The following is a 22,750-nucleotide window of genomic DNA, read 5'->3' as shown; positions in this document are numbered from 1 at the left end:
CAAGATAAAAAGCTTAGTTTTTCTTCATTAAAAAAATACACTTATTAAAAATCACTAGTCTCAAAAAATAATACAAATGCACTTAAAAAAAGTCAATATTAGCTAAGTGTGGTGGTGTGTGTCTTTTATCCCAGCACTCAGGAGGCAAATGCAGATGTATCTCTATGAGTTCAGGGCCAACCTGGCCAACATATCAAATTTCAGACTAACAATGTCCTTTTGTATGACCCTAAAACAAACAAACAAAAGTCAACATTTTCAAGCCAGAGGTGATGTCAAACTACTCCCAGCCTAGTACTTGGAAGGTGAAGGCTAGGATCAAGAGTTCTAGGTCACTCTCAGCCACACACTAAATCTAAGACCAATCAGTCCTTATCAAAAAAAAAAAAAAAAAAAAAAAAAAAAAAAAGGAAGAGGAGGAGGAGAATGAGAATGAGAATGAAAATGAGAATGAGAAGGAAGAAGATGGGAACACAAATATTTTAAAATAACAAAATAAACATTATTTTCCTTAAAAGACATATTTTTAAATTATGCATGTATGCGCATGTGTGTGCATGAGTGGAACAGTCAGCCAGAGGCAACTGATCTCCCAGAAGTTGGAGTTGGACCTGAGCTAGTGGGAGCTCACTGACTCTGGACTGACAGCTGGGGAACCTCCATAAGACCAAACTAGACCCCCTGAATGCAGGGTGTTCTGAAAAAGCAGTAGGTGTTTGTAAAAGTCACCCAAGCTGGTCAGAGTTTCAACCCTCAGCAATTGTTAACTCATTTCCCCCACCTTTATTTTTAATTGCTAGGAAAGGGTCTTCAAGAATCTTTCAAGTTCCAGTTTTGTTCTAAATCTCCAGAGGCTCCTCTTTCTGCCTGGAGCAAATGTTTCCATTTGAAAGGAATGCTGCAATTCTGAGAACATAGACTACAACAGTGGGTCTCTGTGTTTTGAAATCAGCGTGGTATACTTAGCAAATTCCAAATAACCAGAACTACATAGCAAAACCCTGTCAAGAAGAAGAAGAAAGGAGGAGGAAGAGGAGGAGGAGGAGGAGAAGGAGGAAGAGGAGGAGGAGGAGGAAGAGGAGGAGGAGGAGGAAGAAGAGGAGGGGGGGAAGAAGGAGGAGGAGAAGGAGGGGAAGGAGGAGGGGAAGGAGGAGGAGGAGGAGGAGGAGAAAGAAGAAGAAGAAGAAGAAGAAGAAGAAGAAGAAGAAGAAGAAGAAGAAGAAGAAGAAGAAGAAGAAAAGAAGAAAGAAGAAGAAGGAAGAAGAAAGAAGAAAAGCAAGTCCTGGGTTGCCTTTCAGGGTCAGTGCAGGGCGCTTTTCAGCCCTTTAATGTTGGTGTCCCTCATTCTGAAAGGTAGCCCCAGTGTTGCGCATGAAGTTTGCAAGTGTGTAGTGAATCACACATGCATATGTGGGGCCCTTCAAAAATATGAGATGACAGCAGGGAGCGAGTGAAGATAGTGTGCTTTGCCTTCATTATTACTTCGGGGTTGATTAAACTTACTTAGCACAACCAAGAACTTTTATCTGGATCAAAACCTAGCATTGTATTTTTTAAATTACTCTAATGCACACAAAATATAAAAATGGAAGATAACAGGAACCAAGTGAAGGATCAGCGAAGGGGAAGTTGCCGTAGGAGTGGGAAAAATGAGAAAGTTTCCCATTTCCCCCTGTGGGTTGTTTTTTCTTCCCTCCCTCCAGTCTTTCCTATTCCCCTCCAGCCCCGCGGCTGTCTCTCAGCTCTTCTCTATCAGGCAGGGCCTTTCGCCATGCTGTGTTGTTGATCGAAGCGCCTCGATATAAAATGAAGGGCCTAGAAGACAGACTCCATTGTCTTTCCTTAGTTTTTGGTGTCTGGTGGATTGGAATTGATAGCGGACACACTAAACCCAAAAAGGCGACGTACACTGAGAACTGGAGGTGCCGGGGATTGAACCCGGGGCCTCGTGCATGCTAAGCACGCGCTCTACCACTGAGCTACACCCCCTCGCGGGTGTGCTTGCTCAAAAATAATCCTATGACTGGATATTGCCATTCCAGCAGGCAGGTGCCCTGTAATTAATTTGTAATGTATACTAAGCCCTGTGTCTCGGGTACTGTGTGGAACACAAGCCAGAAGAAGGAAAAGATAAGATGATCTGAAAAGTCTGGCTCTCGACCAGGGGACCTTCATGGACCTGTCACCTGGGGCTGAAAACAGGCGTTCTGCCAGGCTGCTCCAGAGAGAGAGGTCTGAATGGTGACTTCTGCTGTGAAAGGTGGCAGAAGGTAAAGAGAACAAAGCAAGCGAACTCGGCCTTGGACCGGCTGGCAGCCGAATGAGGGCTCATGTAGATACCGGGAAGCAGCAGGCTCCAGAGCACCGGGATGAGCCCACTACCCCACCCTACTCACCGCGCCGACCCCCCACCCCCGGAAGTCTCCATCAAGAAAAAGACTCAGAAGTAGTTATCTGCACATCCCTCCGTGCCGGTAGCGTCAGGGTCCTGGGGACCTTCCGCTCCTTGATTCAAGCACAAGTGCTCTCCCGTTCTCTCCGGCTTGGTACAACAGTCGAAATGGGGTGGGGGGTATAATTAAATGAAATAAACTAGGATCCTGGGAAAACATAAGATAAGAGGGGGAAAACCGGAAAAATGACAGGAGACCTGGGAGCGGGAGGAAAAACAAGAGTATATATTAGATAGGGTTCTGTGACGGAACAGAACCAACAGGACGCATATATTGTTTTTCTTTATTTTTTTATTAGTTCAAATTAGGAACAAGCTTGTTTCACATGTCAATCCCTTCTCCCTCTCCCTCCCATCCCCCCCCACCTATATCCCACCCCATCCACCCTCCACTCCCCAGGCAGGGTAGGGCCCTCGACGGGGGCTCCCCAAAGTCCACCACATCATCCTGGGCCGGGCCTAGGCCCTCCCCCATGAGGACGCATATATTGTAAAAGAGAATATATTGGATTCACCTTCATGACCCGAACTGGGTAGTCCAACAGTAGTTTGCTGCATGCTGAAAAAGCCAGTAGTTGTTCACTCCATTAAATTAGAAATCTCAACTTTCCCAGTGCGGTGCTGAAAGCTGGCAATTCCCAAATGGCGCTGGTTTTGAGTTCATGTTGGAAGTTGAAGTCTGATGGCACCAGAAGACAGCAGCGGTATCGAGAGCTATACTCCCTCCAGGGGAATTGGAGGTGGCAGGTGCACATTGCTTTTTCCTTGGACCTCTGTATCTTGTACTGCTCTTCAGGAAAATGGGGTCCACTTTGAGGGTCTATCTTCCCTTCTTCAATTAATCAAGAGGCGTGTCTCCTCGGTGACCAAACACTCCTGCTGACAATTAAGACCGACCATCACAACGTCGTAAGAAAAACGGAGAGTGGGTACTTAGAGCACAGGACAGGAATGACAGATCTCATCACGCTCTGGGGTCTCCATTGTTCCCGCGCTTCCTCCAAGATCAGAAGACCCCCAACTCTAAAATGTGGAGTCAGAAAGCTGGTCCTTCTAGACCGTCTCTCACCGAGTGTAGGAACACTGGTGTTACCAGGAAGGTTTGGGACCAGAGTCCGTGCGTCGTTTCATCTGGGTGGGCCCTAAAGTCTTGTCTTGCAGTTCTAGCAAGTTTCCGGTGATAAGAGAAGATGCTGAAACATCCTTACCTAAGTAAAACCTGGAAGGAAGTGATGAGAGTTCACTGTTTTCCAGAAGTGCTTCAAGAAGAGCAAGTCTTTCATAGGAAATGGGTTGCCAAGAAGTAGGGAAGTCTCTCCCAGGGTACCTTGCAGAAGCAAATGTGAGATCTATATGAGGAAGACAAAAGCCTGATTGAGACTTACTGCTTGGTTTTGCACAGCTCTTGGTGCCCATTCCCAGCTCTTCTGTGACAGGGTAAGACAGTGCAAATGCAAGACCTCCATCTTGTATGGGGCCATTTCAGGTTTAACTAGAGTTTAACCTCCTTGATCAAGTATTCCATGGAAAATTATGCAAGTCTATTCTAGGAACCTAAGATCAGGATGTCCTAGCTAACTTAGCTTCTGTTAAATTTGCGGCTTGTTCAAACCTCCATTTCCAGCTAACCTATTAATCTTAGCTTCTACCAATCTGCTTGCTTACACAAAGCCACCCCAGTCTCCTTAAGCTATCAAGTGGGATTCCAGGACCTGGTGTCTACCTTCAAAAAAAAAACAAAAAACAAAAAACAAAAAAATTAAAAAAAAAAAACTGTGTTTTGGACACTCTAGGCCACACACAGGTATCTGAATATCTGGGTGTAGTCCCAGCCAACTGTAATAAAGATTTCTAATTGGCTATAAAATCATACTCTCCCCCTTCACAGAGATTATGAATTATGCAATCACATCGAACTATGAGACTGAGCTCTCAGCAGTGGGATGAAACAGTTATTAGTGCATTGGAATAAGAACAAAAAGAACTTCCCACCTGGTGTACTTGTTCCTCTGGTTTGGGTAATGGTACATCCTTTTTACAAAAATGAACTGCCTTTCTGAGCTATTTTTGTTTTGCCCATGTGTTTCTTTATGAGAGTCCAAAAGTATTATTTTCCAAAAATCTGGGTGCTCATTCTAGAATGCAAATCAGCCCAGAGAATGTTCTGGTCCCTCCTTTGAGGATGACGCATTCCCACAGCTCCACTGAGGTGGCTATAGGCTCTTGTATGAATGACCCTCTTAGATCTGTAATGATTCCCAGGACATAGCTTCTTGTCAATGGGGGGAAGGGCCCAGTAAGTACCTAGTGACCAGGCAACTGTGTGCACAGACCAAGGTGAGAAATGCCATGAAGAATGTCCGAGTAACTCTTTGGTGATGAGGACATTCCAGTGGTGATTTGAAAGGAGTAAGTGACGAGAAATCTCCTCCTTAGCGGTGGGGACTGAGTCTCTAAGGACCGGAATGGGAAATAACCTGCCAAAACCAAGTTCTCAAAAGTAAGTTAGAAAGAAACAAATGAATTCCCTAAGACAGGGACAATGTGTCCAGAGGGGCCTGGTCCAGAGGCTATGCAGCCAGATTCCAGTATTCTCTGGTCTAAGGAGAGACTGAACAATGAGAGAGAGACCTTCAAGATTTGAATTTAACTGCATATCCTCTCTCCCTAGGCATAGGATTTACCTTTCTTTCCTTCTTGTCATGATTCCTTTTGGGCATGGATTCCTCAGAGAACCTGGGAGACTTTAGATTTGGTTTAGTGGAAAAGGAGAAAAACAGCTTCTTGGTGTGTAAAGTCCAACCCTGCTTTAAACCATTAGGTCCGGAGGCAATTGCTTTTCTTACTGAATCAAAGTGCCACACGAGGCCCACCCCAATCTCCACCTCATCTATGAACTGTTAGAGCATGAGAAGGGGATGAACCCACAGATCTAAAACTGCATGATCTCCATGACACAGGAAGGGCAGGAAGCCTAGGAGGAACTGGAAAAGAGAGACCATTGTCAATGGTGTGACAGAGGACAAAGGCCTTGAACTAGAACTATGACTCATGGCCATGAACACTTTCACGTGAAGATGAAAGGACTAAAACTCGAAATGTGTGTTCGACTCACTGGGCTACACCGCAGCTTCCACAATGAGATTCTCTTCTTCCTCTTCCTCTTCCTCTTCCTCTTCTTCTTCCTCTTCCTCTTCCTCTTCCTCTTCTTCTTCTTCTTCTTCTTCTTCTTTTCTTCTTTTCTTCTTCTTTCTTCTTTTCTTCTTCTCCTCCTCCTCCTCCTCCTCTTCCTCCTCCTCCTTCTTTTTCTTCTTCTTTCTTGTTCTGCTTGTTTGTTTGGTTGATTTGCCTTTTGGTTCTTCTTTTAAATTTTGTTTTGTTTTGGGAGGGGAGTTGCAATGGCAGAGGGAGAATAGGGGATGGGGAGATGGGCAGGGTGGGGATGCATGATGTGAAAATCACAAAGAATAAAAGTTGATAAAATAAGAAAAAATAAACTATTAAGTGACATAAAAAAGAGTCATTGGTCTGATCTGCATGATAGTTATAAGGACTGGCTTAAAGAACAAAAAGGTATGTCTAATAAAAATTTATTTAGCTTTATCTAAATGTTACATGGCAATTAAAAGTTTGATTTCCTTCTGGTTTGAATGACCTTCTGGGTGTTCAATAATTGCACTTGGAGGACTATACTGATAAGATCAAAGAGATTACAAAGGGGACAATAGGTTACTCCTTACCTTCCAACTACAACCTGGGAAACCGTAGGGCATCTCTAGAAGTGTACTGTAACTGTAGGAAGTCACCCGTTATCTTGTTCAGGAAAGTCACCGGAACCCCACCCCATGAACTGTAAGCAGTGTCCAGTCTGCAAAGAGGAAAGTCTACACGGAGGAAAAATTTCAGTGCAAAGCCATAGCCAGGCCTTTGACTTATCTACACACAGATGAAACAACTGGTAAAAGAAAATGCTAAAGGAGCCAGAGGTTCCTCTCAAAAACAAGTGACTTTCCAGTGGCCTTGATAATACCCCCCAAAAGTGATTAATTTGGCCACCTGCATGGTCTTAAACACTCAACAGGAAAGTAAAACCAAAGATTAAAACAATTAGTATGTTTTCTTAACAGTCTAAGGGATCATACTCCCTGGACATTAGACTTAAAGCCAGAGATTTACTCAGACAGCTATTTTTCATTAATGATGTTCTTTTTGATAAGCAAAATGCTGCCCAGATATAAGACCTTGGGCTCACTGCAGTATCCATCTGCAGCCAAGATAGGCAGATTCTCAATTGTTGGATCCTAAAAATTAAGTGAAGGCTAAATGTATTCTCTCCCTATCTAGAAGCCATATGGGAAGACATCACTCTGATTCTAGCCACTTTAACACCTATCAAAGTACCTAAGACCCATGCTCAGTTCTTTACTCCGGGATCAGTCTTGGAGGCCAAAGGGAAATGAGCCAGAATGGGTGCTCTTGTGAGGCCACCAAGATATTCTAATGGACTTTGATTAGGATATTTTAAAGATATCCTGTCCTGGCTTCTCCCAGTTCTCTGCATAGGATTTATAATGATAATTACTATTTTTGACCTTACTTCTTCCTCACCTCTTTCTAGGTACCAGTCAAAGACTTTCTTTCCTTTAACCTGTCTGTTATACAAATGGAACTACCAATGAACTTATGAGGTCTTTTAGATAGGCCCACTGGTAGGGTTCCCTAATTGCCACACCCAACACCCCCCATGTATGCTGGAGGAATCCAGATCCTTAGTTATGTCAATTTCGGAAAGGACTTTAGGTTACATCTTCAGAAGCAGGAATGATGTAAACAAGATGTAAAAACAGCCTAGACAGTCTAGGATACAATGATCCCCAAATAAATGTAACAAGTTTCTCTCTTGGCTAAAAGCCTGTAGTGTTCATAGGCAAGTTGGCAGCTTCATCCTTGCCAGAGACCAGAGATGCCAGAAATGTTTTAGGGGTTATGATCTCTCATTTGGTTCCTAAATGATTCTAGGCTTACCTCTTCAGAGGGAGGAATGCAAACAAAGATATCAGTAAAAGCCTGCTAAGAGAAAATGCTAGCCACAGAGTGGAATCTCTGGCTTTCGTGGGTCCAGCCAAAGCATCACCCTTAGCAAAAAGATGGATTCATCTTAAACCATGCCAAAAAAAAAAAAAAAAAAAAAAGAAAGAAAGAAAAGAAAAAAGGACAGGTAGAATGATTAATTCCTTCTGTTAAGGTCCTCATCCTGAGGCTTGCCTGGGGTCTGGAGAGATGACTCAAGCCCTGAGTTCAATTCCCAATACTCACATAAGGCCTCACAACTGTCTATCATGGTGTACAGGCAGACATGCAGACAAAGCACCCATATATATATATATATGGGTGCTTTATAAACCCTTACTAAATAATTCCCAGTCACTTAACAATTTACTCTTACTGGAAACTTCAGAAAGTTAGCATATGTTGGCTGAATTTTAAGGAAAAATTAAAATGTATTAGTAAGGAGGGAGGGAGTTATCAGACACATTTTTTTCTATCAATGTTGACTAGTCTACAAAAGGTCAGTATTTCATAAACCTTCCCTGTCTTGAGAAACTCCATACAGCATCTATCTGTCTGCCCATCATTGAACATTCCTAAGACTCAACTCTTTATTAGACCAGTCCACTTTGGGCTGATTATGAATTTGACACCTGTGTCAGATTGCAAGGTCAAGCTCCTGCTATCGGAGTGAGACACAGTCACCACCTGCATTGGGATAAAAAGTAAGAGAACTTCCTTCTACTTGAGGTTACTTGCCTGGTTTGGGTCATGGCATACCCATTTTCAAAATGAAAATGGGTTGCCTGGTGACTTTCACTTTGTTCATGTGTTTCTTATTGCAACAGTAAGAATATGACTTTCCTATACCATCAACTTCCTAATCTTGCTACCATGTAGTCATGTAAAACTCTTTTAAATTTCTTGAATTTGTCACTTTAGGGAAAGAAAAACTTATTGTAATCCCTGTGGATTCAGTAATTGAGTTTATGAAATAAGTTTACAGTGTGAGGATTAAAAAGAGGAATGATACCCAAATTTATTGAATACTTGGGGAACATCATAGGTACAAAAAGTAAATATTCCAAGCGGAATAAGCTCTAGAAACTTCTATGCTTTCTTCACGTGGGATGGGAGAGGAAATGTAGGTAACTTGGAGAAAGGAATGATTTGTAGAAAGATGAAAGGCCGCAGAACAGGTTTGAACAGCATTTGGACGTCTACCTGGATGTGTAGACCTCTGGCCTCCCACAAAGTGAATTAGTCCATGTTTGATGAGATTCTCGGAGGGGTTCACTATTTTAGTTTTGGAAGGTTTGGTTCTGGTAGATATGGAAAATTCAAAGAAAGCGTCTCCCTGCGTCTGTTTCCTTGTGAGCTGTTTGTCCATCCCTACTTCCAGGGTTTGAAGAATCTAACTTGGAAAATTACTGAGAACAAAAAGAAAAGAAAAGGAAAAAGAAAAGCCCAGAAAACCCCTGAGATCCAAATAAATTCATGGCTGAGCAGTGTGCTGAATTCACAAGACTCCAAGCGCAGCTTAAGAGGTGAAAACTTGAGATCGTTTGAGTCTCAAAGTAGAATGCTCTTTGTTTTTCACATTTTTCTTTTTCGTTGCTGTTGTTTTGTTTTGTTTTTTCTTAGGGACAGGATCTCTTGTAGCCCAGGCTTGTGAGTAGCCCAGAACTCTTGGTATTTGAGGATGACCTTGAGCTCTCGGTTTCTTGCCTCCACCTCCCAATGACTGCAATTTCTCCATCCTTTCTAAACTAACTTTGCAAACTTAGTAACCTTTTTTTTTTTTTCTATTCTTAAGCCAACTTGGTACTTTCACACAAGCTTTCTTTAAAGCTTGCTGGTTGCAAATCCTTTCTGACTCCCATCCTCCAAACACCAGTGCTCGTCCCTCCCTCCTTTGCATCCTAAAGTCCCCTGAATTCTGGCTGAACATCTCTGTGCTTTAGGGTCATAGGAAATTTAGCCGCGTTCACACGGAGGAAACATTGAGCTACCTGCTAGCTAGCTCACAACCCCCCAAATCAGCATTTTAGAAGTCTCTGTAAAATTCGATTCCAAATTAGGAACTTTTTTGTTATACTGAGCCTTTGTTATTTCCATTGAAATCCCCACCCCTGTCTGGTCACATTTTCTTTGACTGTTACGTGGCTACCCCTCCCCACCGCATGGCCGCGTGGCCTAATGGATAAGGCGTCTGATTCCGGATCAGAAGATTGAGGGTTCGAGTCCCTTCGTGGTCGTTGCTTTTAATTTTCACTATTTTCGTCTTCTGAGAATTTTCAAGATATTTTCCATCCTGTAGCTCTCGAGTCTTGGCCTGACTGTTAGTGCTGACAGAAGGGGCTCGTGTTTAACAGTGTACCTGGGATGTTACTAAGTAACAAATGCCTTGCCAAGAAAAAGGCAAAACTAGCCCAGGGTTTCCTTAACAAGACCTGAACATGGAAGGGAGAGACCTCACCTGGCCTTGTTGGAGCAAGTGTGTCACTGTGGGGGTGAACTTTGAGGTTTCCTATGCTCAGAATACCACCCGGTGTTTCATCCGGTGTTGCCTGCAAGATGTGGGGCTGTCTTAGCTACCACCCCAGCAGGATGTCTACCTGCATGCCGCCATGCTCCCCACCGAGATGATGATGGGCTGAACCTCTAAAACTGTACTTCGGCCACCCTAATAAAATGTTTTAATTTACAAGGGTTGCCATGATCATGGTATCTCTTCACAGCAACATACACCCTAAGACAGCTGTCTAGGTCTGAAGGTCCTGGGCAGGAACTGCTCTGTTAGCCGCAGAATCAGCTCTCTGCTGTGCATGCTGGGGGATTGCTAATTTGGAAGAGTTCTGGGTGCCTCTTGATTCCCAGAACTAGGAAACAACCTCCCCAGTGTGGAATTTCTTCCCGTGATGCTGATTTCCTGTTTCCAAATACATCTTTCTCCACCTTCAGTATCTCAATTCGTGCAGGTTCCTCTGAAATTTGGAGTGGTAGAGATGCAGTCTGGCTTAGCTTGATGGTCTTCCTAGTTCTAGGAAGACCCACAAGGAATTCTTTAAACTCTTGTTGCTTAGGTATTTCTTTTGATGCTCTTTCTTGTGTGCAAAGTAGGAAACTCTTCCATTTGTAATGATCAAGGAAACCCAGACACCCATGCATCCTAAGGGAAACAACGTAAGAAACCATCACATTAGAAGCTGGAGGAAAAATTTTTTATATGCTGTCAAATGATGATTTTCAGACCAGTTTATATGCAAAGAAAGTCTGTAAGATTATATATCACAGACAACTCCTGAATAAAAAGATTCTTGTCTTCCTTATTTCCAAAGAATTAACGGCTTTTTCGTATGTCACAACACTTGCACGAGAATTTTCACTTCTATGTCTATCTCTACCAAAAATCCCAACCTCTTTCTGTTTATCTAACAACTTTCCTATTGACACAGTCCCCCAGAATGTACACATGTGGTTTCACAAACATTTAGGTAAGAGAGAAAAATATGAAAGCAAAGTCTCACTCCGTAGTCAGGCTGGTATAGAACCCAAGAGGAGTTCTACCTAAGCTTTTGGTGTGAGCGCTTCGTGTGGCACATTTTCTGTGTAACAATGCAACAGGTTGAGATGAAAAAGCCAAATGTGTCTCCCAGTGAACTCAGGGGAAAAGGGATGGAGAGGAAAAGCTCTTACTTAAAGCTCTTAGCTGTGACACATTCTCTTCCAGAAACGAGAGAAATGGCAGGGGCCAACTATAATCCAGTCCCGGCTGAAATGAGTTCCTTGTGCAGAGTCCACCAGGCAGGCTCACAAAGGCATCCCTCCTCTGTTCAGTGCCTATAACCATCGCGTCCCCGGAGTTCAGACCCACCTCACCTTACTAGTCTCTGCCAAACCAGACAGTAGTAGTTCCCAGTTTTCAGGCCACTGAGCTCAGGAAGGAGGAGTACAAATTAACTTCCACCTGACCAGATATAGCGATCTTGGGGTGGGTTTACACATCAAACACCAAGGTTACTTCCGGATCCTCTCTAGCTCGCTGGAGGTTTTAGTGATTTTCCTAACTTAAATTTCCTGCACCAGAAAAACTGCCTACGGGCTCCAGAGTTAACCTTTGTTTGCTTCTCTTGACAGCTTTCTGGACTGAAGGCGGCTTGGTGCTTTTCTAGCAGCTTCACAAACACCCAAACACCGTTTGCAGGCCTCTTACTCTGTTGCGAACAGAAACAAGGCACCCAGCTTAAAAATACTGCAAGATTGACTGCATGATTAAACTTCTGGAGCCATGAAGATCTGGAAGGTTGCAGGTCCACAGCCAAATTATCTTGGGCTAGCTTTATACTTTTAAATACCCATCTATTGTCCACTTACATGTGTGCATATGTGTAATAAGTAATTTTTTGGACTGTACAAACAGCACCTTAGCTTCTACCAACCTGAACCCACCAACCCAAAGGCTAATGTCATCAGATAGCCAATAACTAGAGGTTCCCTGCCCTGTTGTAAGCTACCTACCTGATGTTATCATCAGTGTTTAGTTGTTGTTTGTGTTTTGGTTTTTAGACAGCTTCACTATGTATCTCGGACAGGTGTGGGACTCACCTTTGTGTAGATCAAATCAAACTGGCCTTGAACCCGCAGATATCACCTGACTCTGTCTCCTGAGTTTGGGGATTAAAAGTGTGCCCTGCCTGGCCTAGTCACCAGTGTATGCCTGTCTTTAAAGATGCATTTATTTTTCTTTTATATGGCTGAGTGTTTTGCCTGAATATATGCATGTGCACTTTGTGTGTGCAGTGCCTACAGACTCCAGAAGAGGCATTGGATCTTCCAGAACTGGTGCTACAGATGGTTGTGAGCCAAATGTGGGTGCTGGGAACCAATAAAGGGACCCTCACCTGGACCCCATAAAAGGAGGGACACCTAGCTGGGCAGTGGTGGTCCATGCCTTTAATCGAAGCACTTAGTAGGCAGAGGCAGGTGGATCTCTGAGTATGAGGCCAGCCTGGTCTACAGATTGAGTTCCAGGACAGCCAGGGCTACTACACAGAGAAAACTGTCTTGAGGAAAAAAAAAAAAAAATAGAGTACAAGGAGGGACACCTAACACTGTCATGGTCACAACTCCAGCCACCTTCATCAAACCACTATGGGTGTGTGTGCACCAAGGGGCTGAAAGACCGAGACCCTCCAACTGTCTGTAGGGCTCCAGCTTAGTACACTATAGTCTCCCATTGCTTTACTCATTAACTCTGTTCTGTCCTTTTGTCCATCCATCCATCCAACCCAATCTTAGGCCTCACTTTGACAGTTCTACCCTCAGTGTCTCACCTTTGCTGATCCAGGCTGAATGAATGGTTAGAGGTTTGAAATTGTAGATTTAAAATATTGCAGACCCAGAGGCAAATTATCTGGTGCAAGTTTTAGTTCCGTTCATTCCCCCCACCACCTGCCATACCTACCTGTTAGGAAATACCTTCAGATTATACTTTAAGAAGACCATTCTCTTCCATGAAGCCAGAAGTTAAGAATACTGCCAGACATTATCTGAAACCTAAAGTAGACATTTCCCGGCCTTGTTGTTGACTACCTGCTGTTGACTACCTAATGTCCCCACCAGTATAACTTGGTAAATGCATTAATTTATTACTTTGTCCTGAATCTGAATCTATGTTCCTGGGCCATGTCCATTCATACTTGGCTCAAGAATAAATTATCTCTTACTCTCTTTAAAGTGAAAGATGTGGTTTTTCATTTACAAAGGAAAATCAGAATTACTTTATATACTTCATCGAACAAACCAACTTATTTGGGCTTGTGAATTGTTATTGAATAAATTCTGACATAATGGAAAAACACACATGGGTTTGTGTTTCTCATATGGTGTGAACATTCTCTTAGGGTATTCATGTGTCTGTGTGTGTGTGTGTGTGTGTGTGTGTGTGTGTGTGTGTGTGTTTTGTTTGTTTTGTTTTTTATATGGGAGCTACATAGCGCTGGGGAGTTGTAGCGTTTGGGAAAATTTTCTGAAGAAAAGCGATTTAAACACAGGCATCACCTCCACCACCCCATCACAGAAATACTTTACTTTTAACAGTGGGAGGTTGGGGGCGAGACTAGTCACTCCACAAGCTTAAGAAAGAATTCAGACATATAGGAGCAGCACTAGAAAATAAACCATGTGAGCCAAAATGGATTCTGAAAGGAATTTAAAATCTTTCTTTTACACGAGCTGTTTCGTTTTCTTGGAAAAAAAAAAAAAAGTTTTGTGGAGGCGAAGTACGCAGAGCACACAGGATTCCTGGGTCAACAGGCTGGAAGGGAAAGGGAAAGGCAGGGAGATAGAAGGGGAAAAAGAAGGAAGGAAGGGAGGAAGGGAGGGAGGGAGAGTGGCAGGGAAGGAAGGAGGGATAGAGAGAAGGAAGGATAGAGGAGGAAGGAAGGAAAGGACAAGCTTTTGTAGGGGAAATGGGACGAATTCCTAGAGATTTTCTGTTTTTATTGAACGTCTGCAACCGCTGCATTCATCCTGCTGATTTACAGTTATCTCCTTCCTGAGGAAAAACAAAACAGTTGTTCAACTTACAACCTAACAAATAGTGAGTGAAAATAAAAAGGAGAATAGTATGTATTGCTGGACTTCGTGTTTGTTAAAACCAAACCAAAACAATAACGAAGCCCCACCACGTAGTTGATCACACGGGTGCATGTAGATAGAGAAAGTACTGTCTAGAAGGCGGCAAGCTGCTAGCACTGGTTGTTTGGACTAAGGCGATGAAACGATGATTTACCTCGCGACAGGCACAGGGGGCGCTGTGGAGCCTGCAGTGTTTCGGGGTTGGGACACGCGCTGTGGGCAAGGCGCGTGGCTAAACGTTTGCTGAGGTAAAGGGGATATCTGGTGACCGGACCCCCGGGACCCGCCGATCAGTTTTCCTCGGGGTCCGAGGTCGCCTCTTTAGGCAGGCAGCAAGGCAGAGCGAATTTCACGTCGTCAAAATCATAGCCGTGCTTCCGCTCCTACCGTCAATGTCAGCTGACCTACTAGAAAGTTTTCAAAGTCAATTTTAAAAAATTCGTGGTTCGATGTTTCTTAAGTATGTGCTTAATACGGCACTCTTTTCTGTAACTTGATTGAATTGACAAAAAGAGTACTGTGTCAGAAGTGGGATTCGAACCCACGCCTCCATACGGAGACCAGAATCCCCAGTCAGGGAAGCTAAGCTTGAGTCTGGCGCCTTAGACCACTCGGCCATCCTGACACACAAGCACCTTGGGCAGATTTTTTACTGATATAGAGAATAGCTCAGCACCACATCTGACGTAGCAATGTTGGGCTTTGTTGCTTAACGGTGACCTGTAAACTGAGAAAGAAAAAATATTTTGCCGATGAAAAAGAAAGGGAAAGTCCGTGTATAAATGTAACTGTTTTAAAGACAGACCTTTGTTCTCCATCCGACTCATCGCCAAGTTTTTGAGGAAGGAAGGAAGGAAGGAAGGAAGGAAGGAAGGAAGGAAGGAAGGAAGGAAGGAAAACGGTCAGCAACTGCAGTTTCTGCTGCTTTGTTGCTTTCGGTCCTCAGACCTGCACTCCAGAGGACCGAAGTGGAATCTGATGGCCGAATGCCACTGGGGCACAGCATTGAACGTTCAGTATTTGAACTCTGGAGCTTTAAGTGGTGTGTTTGGGGCTAAGTTCAGGGAGGAGGCATACAGAATTGCAAATTTTAATTAACGTTGATAGAATTTTGTGTTTGTTTTTATTAGCACAAAGACGACTTTTTTTTTCTGCAAAGATTAAATCTTTTCGGCACTAAGAGAATAATTTGGGATCAATATTGCCTTATCTCAGATTTCCAGACTCATGCTTTCACAATCTATTTTTAATGATTAAAAAAAATAATCGAGAGTAAAGTGAACAAGGAGCCCCCCTCCAACCTACAGTATGGGTCTGTTGTATTTTCTTTCATAAGCTATTGCTTTTAGGGGAAGAAGTTATATAGGGAATGACACCCAACAAGGCATCATTGTAATTAATGATTATAATTAAGGCACCTCTTATAATTTTTCCTAATTAAAAAGTCCATATGAATTGCAGAAAATGGAAATAAGTCAAAGCTGAAATTGCCCACAATCTCATCTCTCAGCTGTAACTGCTACTAACATTTGCCATAATTATACTAATCCTTGCAAAAACGAACAAAACCCCCAAACGTCTTTGTAGGGCCCACCTTGTCCATTTGCTTTTCAAAGTAACACAATACAAACACAAATACATTCTAAGTCAGTGGTTCTCAACCCCTTTGGCAAATCTATCTCCAAAAATATTTACAATTCTTAACAGTAGCAAAATTACAGTTATGAAGTAGCAACACACATAATTTTAAGGTTGGGATCATCATAACATGAGGAACAGTGTTAACTGCCCTAAGTTGTCAAATATTCTTTTGCACAGATTTTAGCAACTGAAGGTATTCCACGATGTGGGATCTCTCTTTCTGAACTCCATGGGCTCAAGGCATGAAGGTAGTGCGCAGACATACATGCAGGGAAAACACTCATACGCGTAAAAAATGTTTTAATAAAATTGAAACCAAAGAACACACACCACATCATCATTATCGTCTTTGTGTAAATCTTTTGTGGTGGTTTGAATGAGGATGATCCCTATGTGGTTGAATACTTGGTTCTCAGGTGCTTGAGTTGTTTGGAAGGATTAGGAGCCTTGTTGGAAGAGACGCGTTACTGGGGGTGGGTTGCGAGTTTCAAAAGCCCATCCCAGTCAGCTCTCGCTGCCTCCTAATTGCAGCTGAAGGTGTAGGTGCCCAAGTACTATTGTAGTGCCTGTCTTCTCCATGCTCCCGGCCATGTGATCACGGACTCTCTCTAGAACCATAAGCCCCAATAAATGTTTTCTTTTATAAGTTGCCCAGGTCATGGAGCTTTGTTACAGCATTAGAAACATAACAGACAGCTTTCAACCACTCACCATTTCTTTATATTTTTAACAGGGAAACCGCCAGATCAAAGTTTATTAATACCGACCAAAAATGTAACTTAGAGAGTCTAAACCTGACCAAGAGAGGATGCTAAGGATTAAACAAGAAACTTGAAGGAAAAAAAGAAGTCATCCCCCCCCAAAAAAATTAAAACATTTTAAAAGAGGAAACTGGATTTTTAAATAGATTTATAAGGTTTAGCCTTTACATTGGATCTTTATACTTCCTCAGTAAATTACTTTCTAAGCTTTTATTTCCAAGAATCGTATTTATTTGTGTGTATAGGTGTTTTGCCTGCGTGTATATGTTGCTGCTGGAAGCCACAGTAGGTTGGATCTCCTGAAACTGGAGTCAGACTGCTGTGAGGCGCCATGTGAATCCAACCCCAGGGCCTCTGAAACCTGTAAAGTGCTCTTAACCACCTAGCCACCTCTCCAGCCCCTTACTACATTTTTTTTTGTTTGTTTGTTTTTTTTGTTTTTTTTGTTTTTCGAGACAGGGTTTCTCTATGTAGCTTTGGAGCCTATCCTGGCACTGGCTCTGGAGACCAGGCTGGCCTTGAACTCACAGAGATCCGCCTGCCTCTGCCTCCCTAGTGCTGGGATTAAAGGTGTGCGCCACCAACGCCCGGCCTCTTACTACATTTTTAATGAAAGTTCATTTTTCCTCACTAATTTATAAGACTCATTGTATGTAAAGCAAACCCTTGTGATTCAGTTTCTACTTGTCAAGAGCCCAAGTAGAAATCCTTATCTCCTATTAACAAATGATATTAACAGATATTAACAAGGGGATTTCATCAAGTCCCTTTGAACAGTAGCCATCCTTCCTTCTGGTGAACAATGAGCTGTATGATCAAAAAGGATTTTGTTAATCTTTTCTTTTCCCTTCCCTTCTCTCCTCCTTCCCATCCCCCCCCACATCTTCCCCTCTCTCCTCCCTCCTCTTTTTATTTTAAATTGAAAACATATTTTTAACAATATATCCTTATTAGAGTTTTCCCTCACCCAGCTCCTCCCCACCTCTGCACCCAGCCCAGTCCATACCCTTTCTTGCTCTCTCATTAGAAAACAAACAGGCTGTTAAGTGGTGGTGGCCTTCCCGTTCTGGAACTCAATCTGTAGACCAGGCTGGCCTTCAACTCAGAGATCTGCCTGCCTCTGCCTCCTAAGTACTGTGTTTAAAGGTGTGTGCCACCACCACCTGGCTAAAATAACATGTTATAATTAGCTTATAAAATAGCATCAGGTTTTTCATAAATCCTTAGTTTGGTTTAACCTATTCCCATACTTCCCTATCCCCAGCAATCCTACATTTTTTTTTCCCAAGATTTGTTTTTGGGAGCTGGAGAGAGATGGCTCAGGGGCTAAGAGCACTGGCTGCTCTTCCAGACAGACAGTCCTGAGTTCAATTCCCAGCACCCACATGGTGGCTCACAACCATCTATAATAGGATCTGATGCTCTCTTCTGGGCTGCAGCTTTACATGCAGAACATTCATACATAAAATTTAAGAACAGATTTGTTTTTTGTTTCTGTGTAAGTATTTGTGTTGAGTGTATGCTGTGTGTGTATGGTGCTCGTGGAGGCCAGAAGGCTGGAGTGACAGATGTTTCTAAGCTGATAAGGGTGTTGGAAGCTGAACTCAGGTTCTTAGCAAGAGCAGCAAGTGGTCTTAACCACTGAGCCCCCAAGTCTACATTTTAATGAAAGCATCTTACAAGAGGGGATTTGGAAAGTCTGGCTGATTACTGGAAGAAGTGGTGGGGACAGGGAAAAAAAAAAAAAAGCAGGTGACTGTGCCAGTTAAAACAACAGTAGAGACACACTTGTACTCTCTTAGGCAGGAGGATCAGGAATTCACTCTCAATCTGGGCTACACAGGCAGTTCAACTGTGTCTCAGAAAACCAAAGCAACCAAAATAACAAAACCCCGACGCCTTATCACATAATGAATTATGGGGGCTGAACCCAAGCTCTTGCACAGGTAACCAAGGACTCAGCATGTGACCCAGCCCTGAGACCCATGACCTTTACTAAGAAGTTCAGAAAGTACCTGATTTCCCAAACTCTGTCCAGAATTTACTTTTGGGTAATATGAAAATATTGAAATTAAGATGAAGTGAAATTCAAAATAGGATTCAACACAAATTAGTAATTGTTGAAGTTGAGAGATGATGCAGGAGTTTTACTGTATATATTCTTCATTTGTGTTAAATACTTTTTACCAAGAAGGCCCTGGGTTTGATTTCTAGTATTAGATAGATGATGGTGATAGATGATAGATGATGGTGATAAGTAGACAGACAGACAGACAGACAGAGAGATAGATAGCTTTCACTTCCTGATATTGTTGTCTTCTGGTATCACAAACCTTGAAGTGGATTTAGAAATGACATCTCACAAACTTTCTGCATGTGCTATGAATGAAGAGCCTTGAAGGTACCTGATGCAGTTACCTTCAAATGCCCTACTACATTTCAAACTTTGAATACAAAATTAACTCCGAAAAGAAGGCAGACCGAAGTCAATTTACACTTCTCTTTAATACAGAAAGGGAGATGTGAAGCATGTGATGTTTGGTTTTAATTGTCAGCTTAGCAACATCTAGAATCATCCAGGAAGAGGGTCTCAGTAAGAAATTGGATTGGGTTGGCCTGTGAAGGACTTTTCTTTCTCATTGTGTGTGGGGTTTTGTCTGCACGTATGTCTGTGTGCCATACATATGTGCCTGGTGCCCAAGGGCATTGGATCCCCTTGAACTGAAGTTATGTGGTTATGAGCTGAAGTGAGCATAGAGTTCTCTTTCCAGCCCTAGTGAGAAATCTTGATTGTGTTGAGCTGGGAAGATCCACCCTGGATGTGGGTAGCACCTTTTCATGGACTGGGCCCTGGACTGAATGAAAAGGAAGAGAACCAGCTGAGCGCTGGCGAGCATGATGCATCTTCTCTTCTCTTGGCTGTGGATGTGACCAGCTGCTTCAAGTTCCTGCCACCGGGACTACCCTATGATGACCTGTAACTGGGAATTGGGAGTCAAAATAAATTCCTTCTCCCCTAAGTCACTTTTGTCAAGATTATATATATTTTAATCACAGAAACTGTAAGTGAAAGTAAAGCAGGGCAATTCTGTGTTCACACACCTTGAAATCTAAATATAACAACCTAGTAGAGTCAATTCCTCAGTAATATAGTCCTACCAGTTTGTGTGTTTCTCATTATTTTTCACAGAGACCTCATACAGGAGGAAGTTTAGGGTTAGACAAGGATTTAGTAATTTAATCACAAAACACTTTATAGCTAGAATTAGGTATGGGTACCAGTCTCATGGCCTCAAGGGAAAGAGCACAATGACTATGCATTAGCTCAGTGGTGGGGTCTTGCTTTGCACGATTAAGGTTCTGGGTGTGACAGCAGGAGGATGGAGGGGTACAGGAAGGTATACAAGAGAGGTGAAGACCTAGCATTTCAGCTTCTACTAGTTACTGTAATGCACACGAAGGTCCCCTACAGTGATGTTTCATTTATCCCCAATTCTTTAATTGTGTCCACCTTTTTCCCCTTACCCTTGATTGACTTTAACTTTTTCAAGGACAGAAGTTACAGTATCTTGAGTTTTCCCAGGAGTCTGGTTCAGATGCAGCACCCAAAACTAGCTAACTATGTATTTGAGTCAAAAAGTTATTGTCTTTCATGGAAGAAGAAAAACACCATCCTTGGCACACTAGGAACTATTTAAGACTTTTATTGGCGGCAGGTGGGGGGGGGGCGGGGATGGACACAGTAAAGGAAGTAATTTTTCCGTATACAGCCTTTGATCTGGACTTGAGATAAATGGTAGTAACAAATAACTTCATTAGTCATGTGACAGATATTTGTCCTTAATTTCATAGTGTCTTTAAATAGTTAGAAAGTATTATGCATATCCTCTATTCTAAATGTACTTGGTAGAAGGCAGGGGCCATGTTTAGTCTCCCTTTATCCTCTGGGCATCTCAGGCCTCCTTTCCTCCAGGAGGTGATGTACCAGGAAAAAAGGAGTGGCCAAAGGCACATGCAGACAATTTCCTGTGGCCAATAAAAGAAGAGTTTGTAAACCCTAATGTATAATTAACTAGATGCTTCAAGGACCAGGAATCTAAAGAACCTTACTAAACCTCATGTCTGCCATTAGAGCTCATATTCTGATCCAGTGAATGAAAAGGCTACTTACCTTTCTGCAGATGAATAAATTCAGAATTAGTTTCAGGTTCACTTAGATTTTTAAAAAACTTTGTGTGTTGGAGGGTTTTGCATGCATGTATGTATGTGCACTACATCGGTGCCTTAAGGTGAGAAAAGAGTATGGGATTGGGTTACGGAGATCCAAACCAGGGTCCTTTCCAAGAGCAACAAGTGCTCTTAACTGTTGTGCCATCTCTCCAACCCAGTTTTAGTAATTTAATCCCATTCAAAATGGCAGGACTTTTTAAAAGTTAAAATCTTAAATACTCATGTACTCATCACCACAAAAAAACAATGACCAATAACATCACTCTTGGCTGCCTCCTCTTGCTCATCTTCCCACACACTCAAATAATGGTGATCACTCATGAACTTAACATGACTGATAATTTTTTTCACTCAACATTAAATTCTACCTTTAACATTCAAAAATTCCTTTTTTGTTTTGTTTTGTTTTTGTTTTTTGAGACAGGGTTTCTCTGTGTAGCTTTGGAGCCTATCCTGGCACTGGCTCTGGAGACCAGGCTGGCCTCAAACTCACAGAGATCCGCCTGCCTCTGCATCCCGAGTGCTGGATTAAAGGCCTGCACCACCAACGCCCGGCTCAAAGAAAATCCCTTTTTATAAATATTTATTTGTGCAAATGCGTGCATGAGTGCACACACACACACACCTCTCATGTACCATGCATGGCACTTGTAGAGGTCAGAGGGCAACTTCAGAGAGTTCTTTCCTTCTACAAACTCAGCAGAAACGTTTACCTGAGTCATCTTGCTAGCCCTAAACAAACTTTAAATTCAGTATTACTGAGTCTGCATGCCAATGCTGGATGTGTGGAATCAATTCTAAGTGGGTTCCAGACTTTGTAGAACTTTGAGTTTCAAGGGTCACATTCAGGTTGCCAGCCTTGCTCAGCCAGTGTCTTTTCCCTGAGCCATCTTAAGTTCACCTCTATACATGTTTTTATTCAAATCAGGAACTTTAGTACGCACAAGGCTACTTGTCTGCTCCAGTTTTGCTTCTAGCAAAAGTACAGCGAGAAGCTGCAACTACTATATCAGGTCAACTGGGCCCAAAGTAGACTCTGTGAGATCCTGTCCGGCTAAGATTGCTCCATTACTGGGTGTGGTGGCACACCCTGTGGATAGGTATGGAACATCCTCTTTGTGGGTTTTTCTTTCTCCTCAAGTACTAAGTGAAAGGGCATGTAATTTTGACTTAAGATTCCATCCCATTCTCCAACTGCACATCTTCTGTAGTGAACAGTTTTAAAGAAGGTATTCCAAGCCAGCAAATCAGCACTTCAAAGTATCCACTCTGTTCAACGTTTCACATGTAGAGAGCAGTATGTATACACACTATGTGGCAGAAGTTGATGTTTGTGGGCATGCTAAATCTCACTTGGACCTGACTCTGCTGCTTCCTAGCTGCACACCTTAGGTAGATAAATCATTGATCCTCTTTCTGCTTCAGTTTATTTGCAACTCAAGGGCAACTACATACACTTCATAAAGCCCTAATATGCATTAAGTTACTGAGCAGAAAACTTCAGAGACAAACACTGCTGTCAGTGTTTCAAATGCACGTGTATTATCCTAAGCATTTATACATCACTATTTGTTGAAGCACCTGGGTCCCTGGTTGGCTGTACTATCTTCCTTGAAAAAAAAAAAAAATAAAGAATAAAGAATTGGGGCATTATTCATTAGTTAGGACACATCTACTAAAGGTCTTTGGCCATGGAAGCCCAATGATAGACCAGGAATGAGTATGTATGGATGTGTATGTAACTGAACAATCTTAGTATTCCAGGGCAATGTGCAGAAGCAGCTAAGATACAAATTCCTGAGCCTTATTTTCTCATCGTCATCTTCTATAGCACATGGTGACATCACCCACAAGCTTGGGCTGGTTATTTTGTGTTGAGAAGCGTGTTTTGAGCGCTCCAATCTCTTCCATTCAGGGCTGCATTACTTCAGAGACAAAAATAAAAACAAAAACAAACAACAACAACAACAAAAAA

At 42.6% G+C, this 22,750-nt stretch overlaps 3 non-coding genes across 3 annotated transcripts; 1 reads left to right on the top strand and 2 right to left on the bottom strand.

Annotated features, from left to right (window-relative positions):
* Window positions 1-1,917: 1,917 nt before the first annotated feature.
* On the bottom strand, window positions 1,918-1,989 carry Trnaa-agc. Its single transcript has one exon. It is a non-coding gene; the product is annotated as a tRNA-Ala (tRNA).
* Window positions 1,990-9,686: 7,697 nt separating this feature from the next.
* Trnar-ccg lies at window positions 9,687-9,759 on the top strand. Its single transcript has one exon. It is a non-coding gene; the product is annotated as a tRNA-Arg (tRNA).
* Window positions 9,760-14,663: 4,904 nt separating this feature from the next.
* Trnal-caa lies at window positions 14,664-14,768 on the bottom strand. The gene is made up of 2 exons: window positions 14,731-14,768; window positions 14,664-14,709 (listed from the first exon to the last, which is right to left on the bottom strand). It is a non-coding gene; the product is annotated as a tRNA-Leu (tRNA).
* Window positions 14,769-22,750: the final 7,982 nt, after the last annotated feature.

Source organism: Cricetulus griseus, chromosome 3, assembly GCF_003668045.3.
Source record: "Cricetulus griseus strain 17A/GY chromosome 3, alternate assembly CriGri-PICRH-1.0, whole genome shotgun sequence".
NCBI lineage: Eukaryota > Metazoa > Chordata > Mammalia > Rodentia > Cricetidae > Cricetulus > Cricetulus griseus.
Note: the sequence above shows the minus strand (reverse complement) of the source record. Positions and strands in the feature narration are given on the sequence as shown.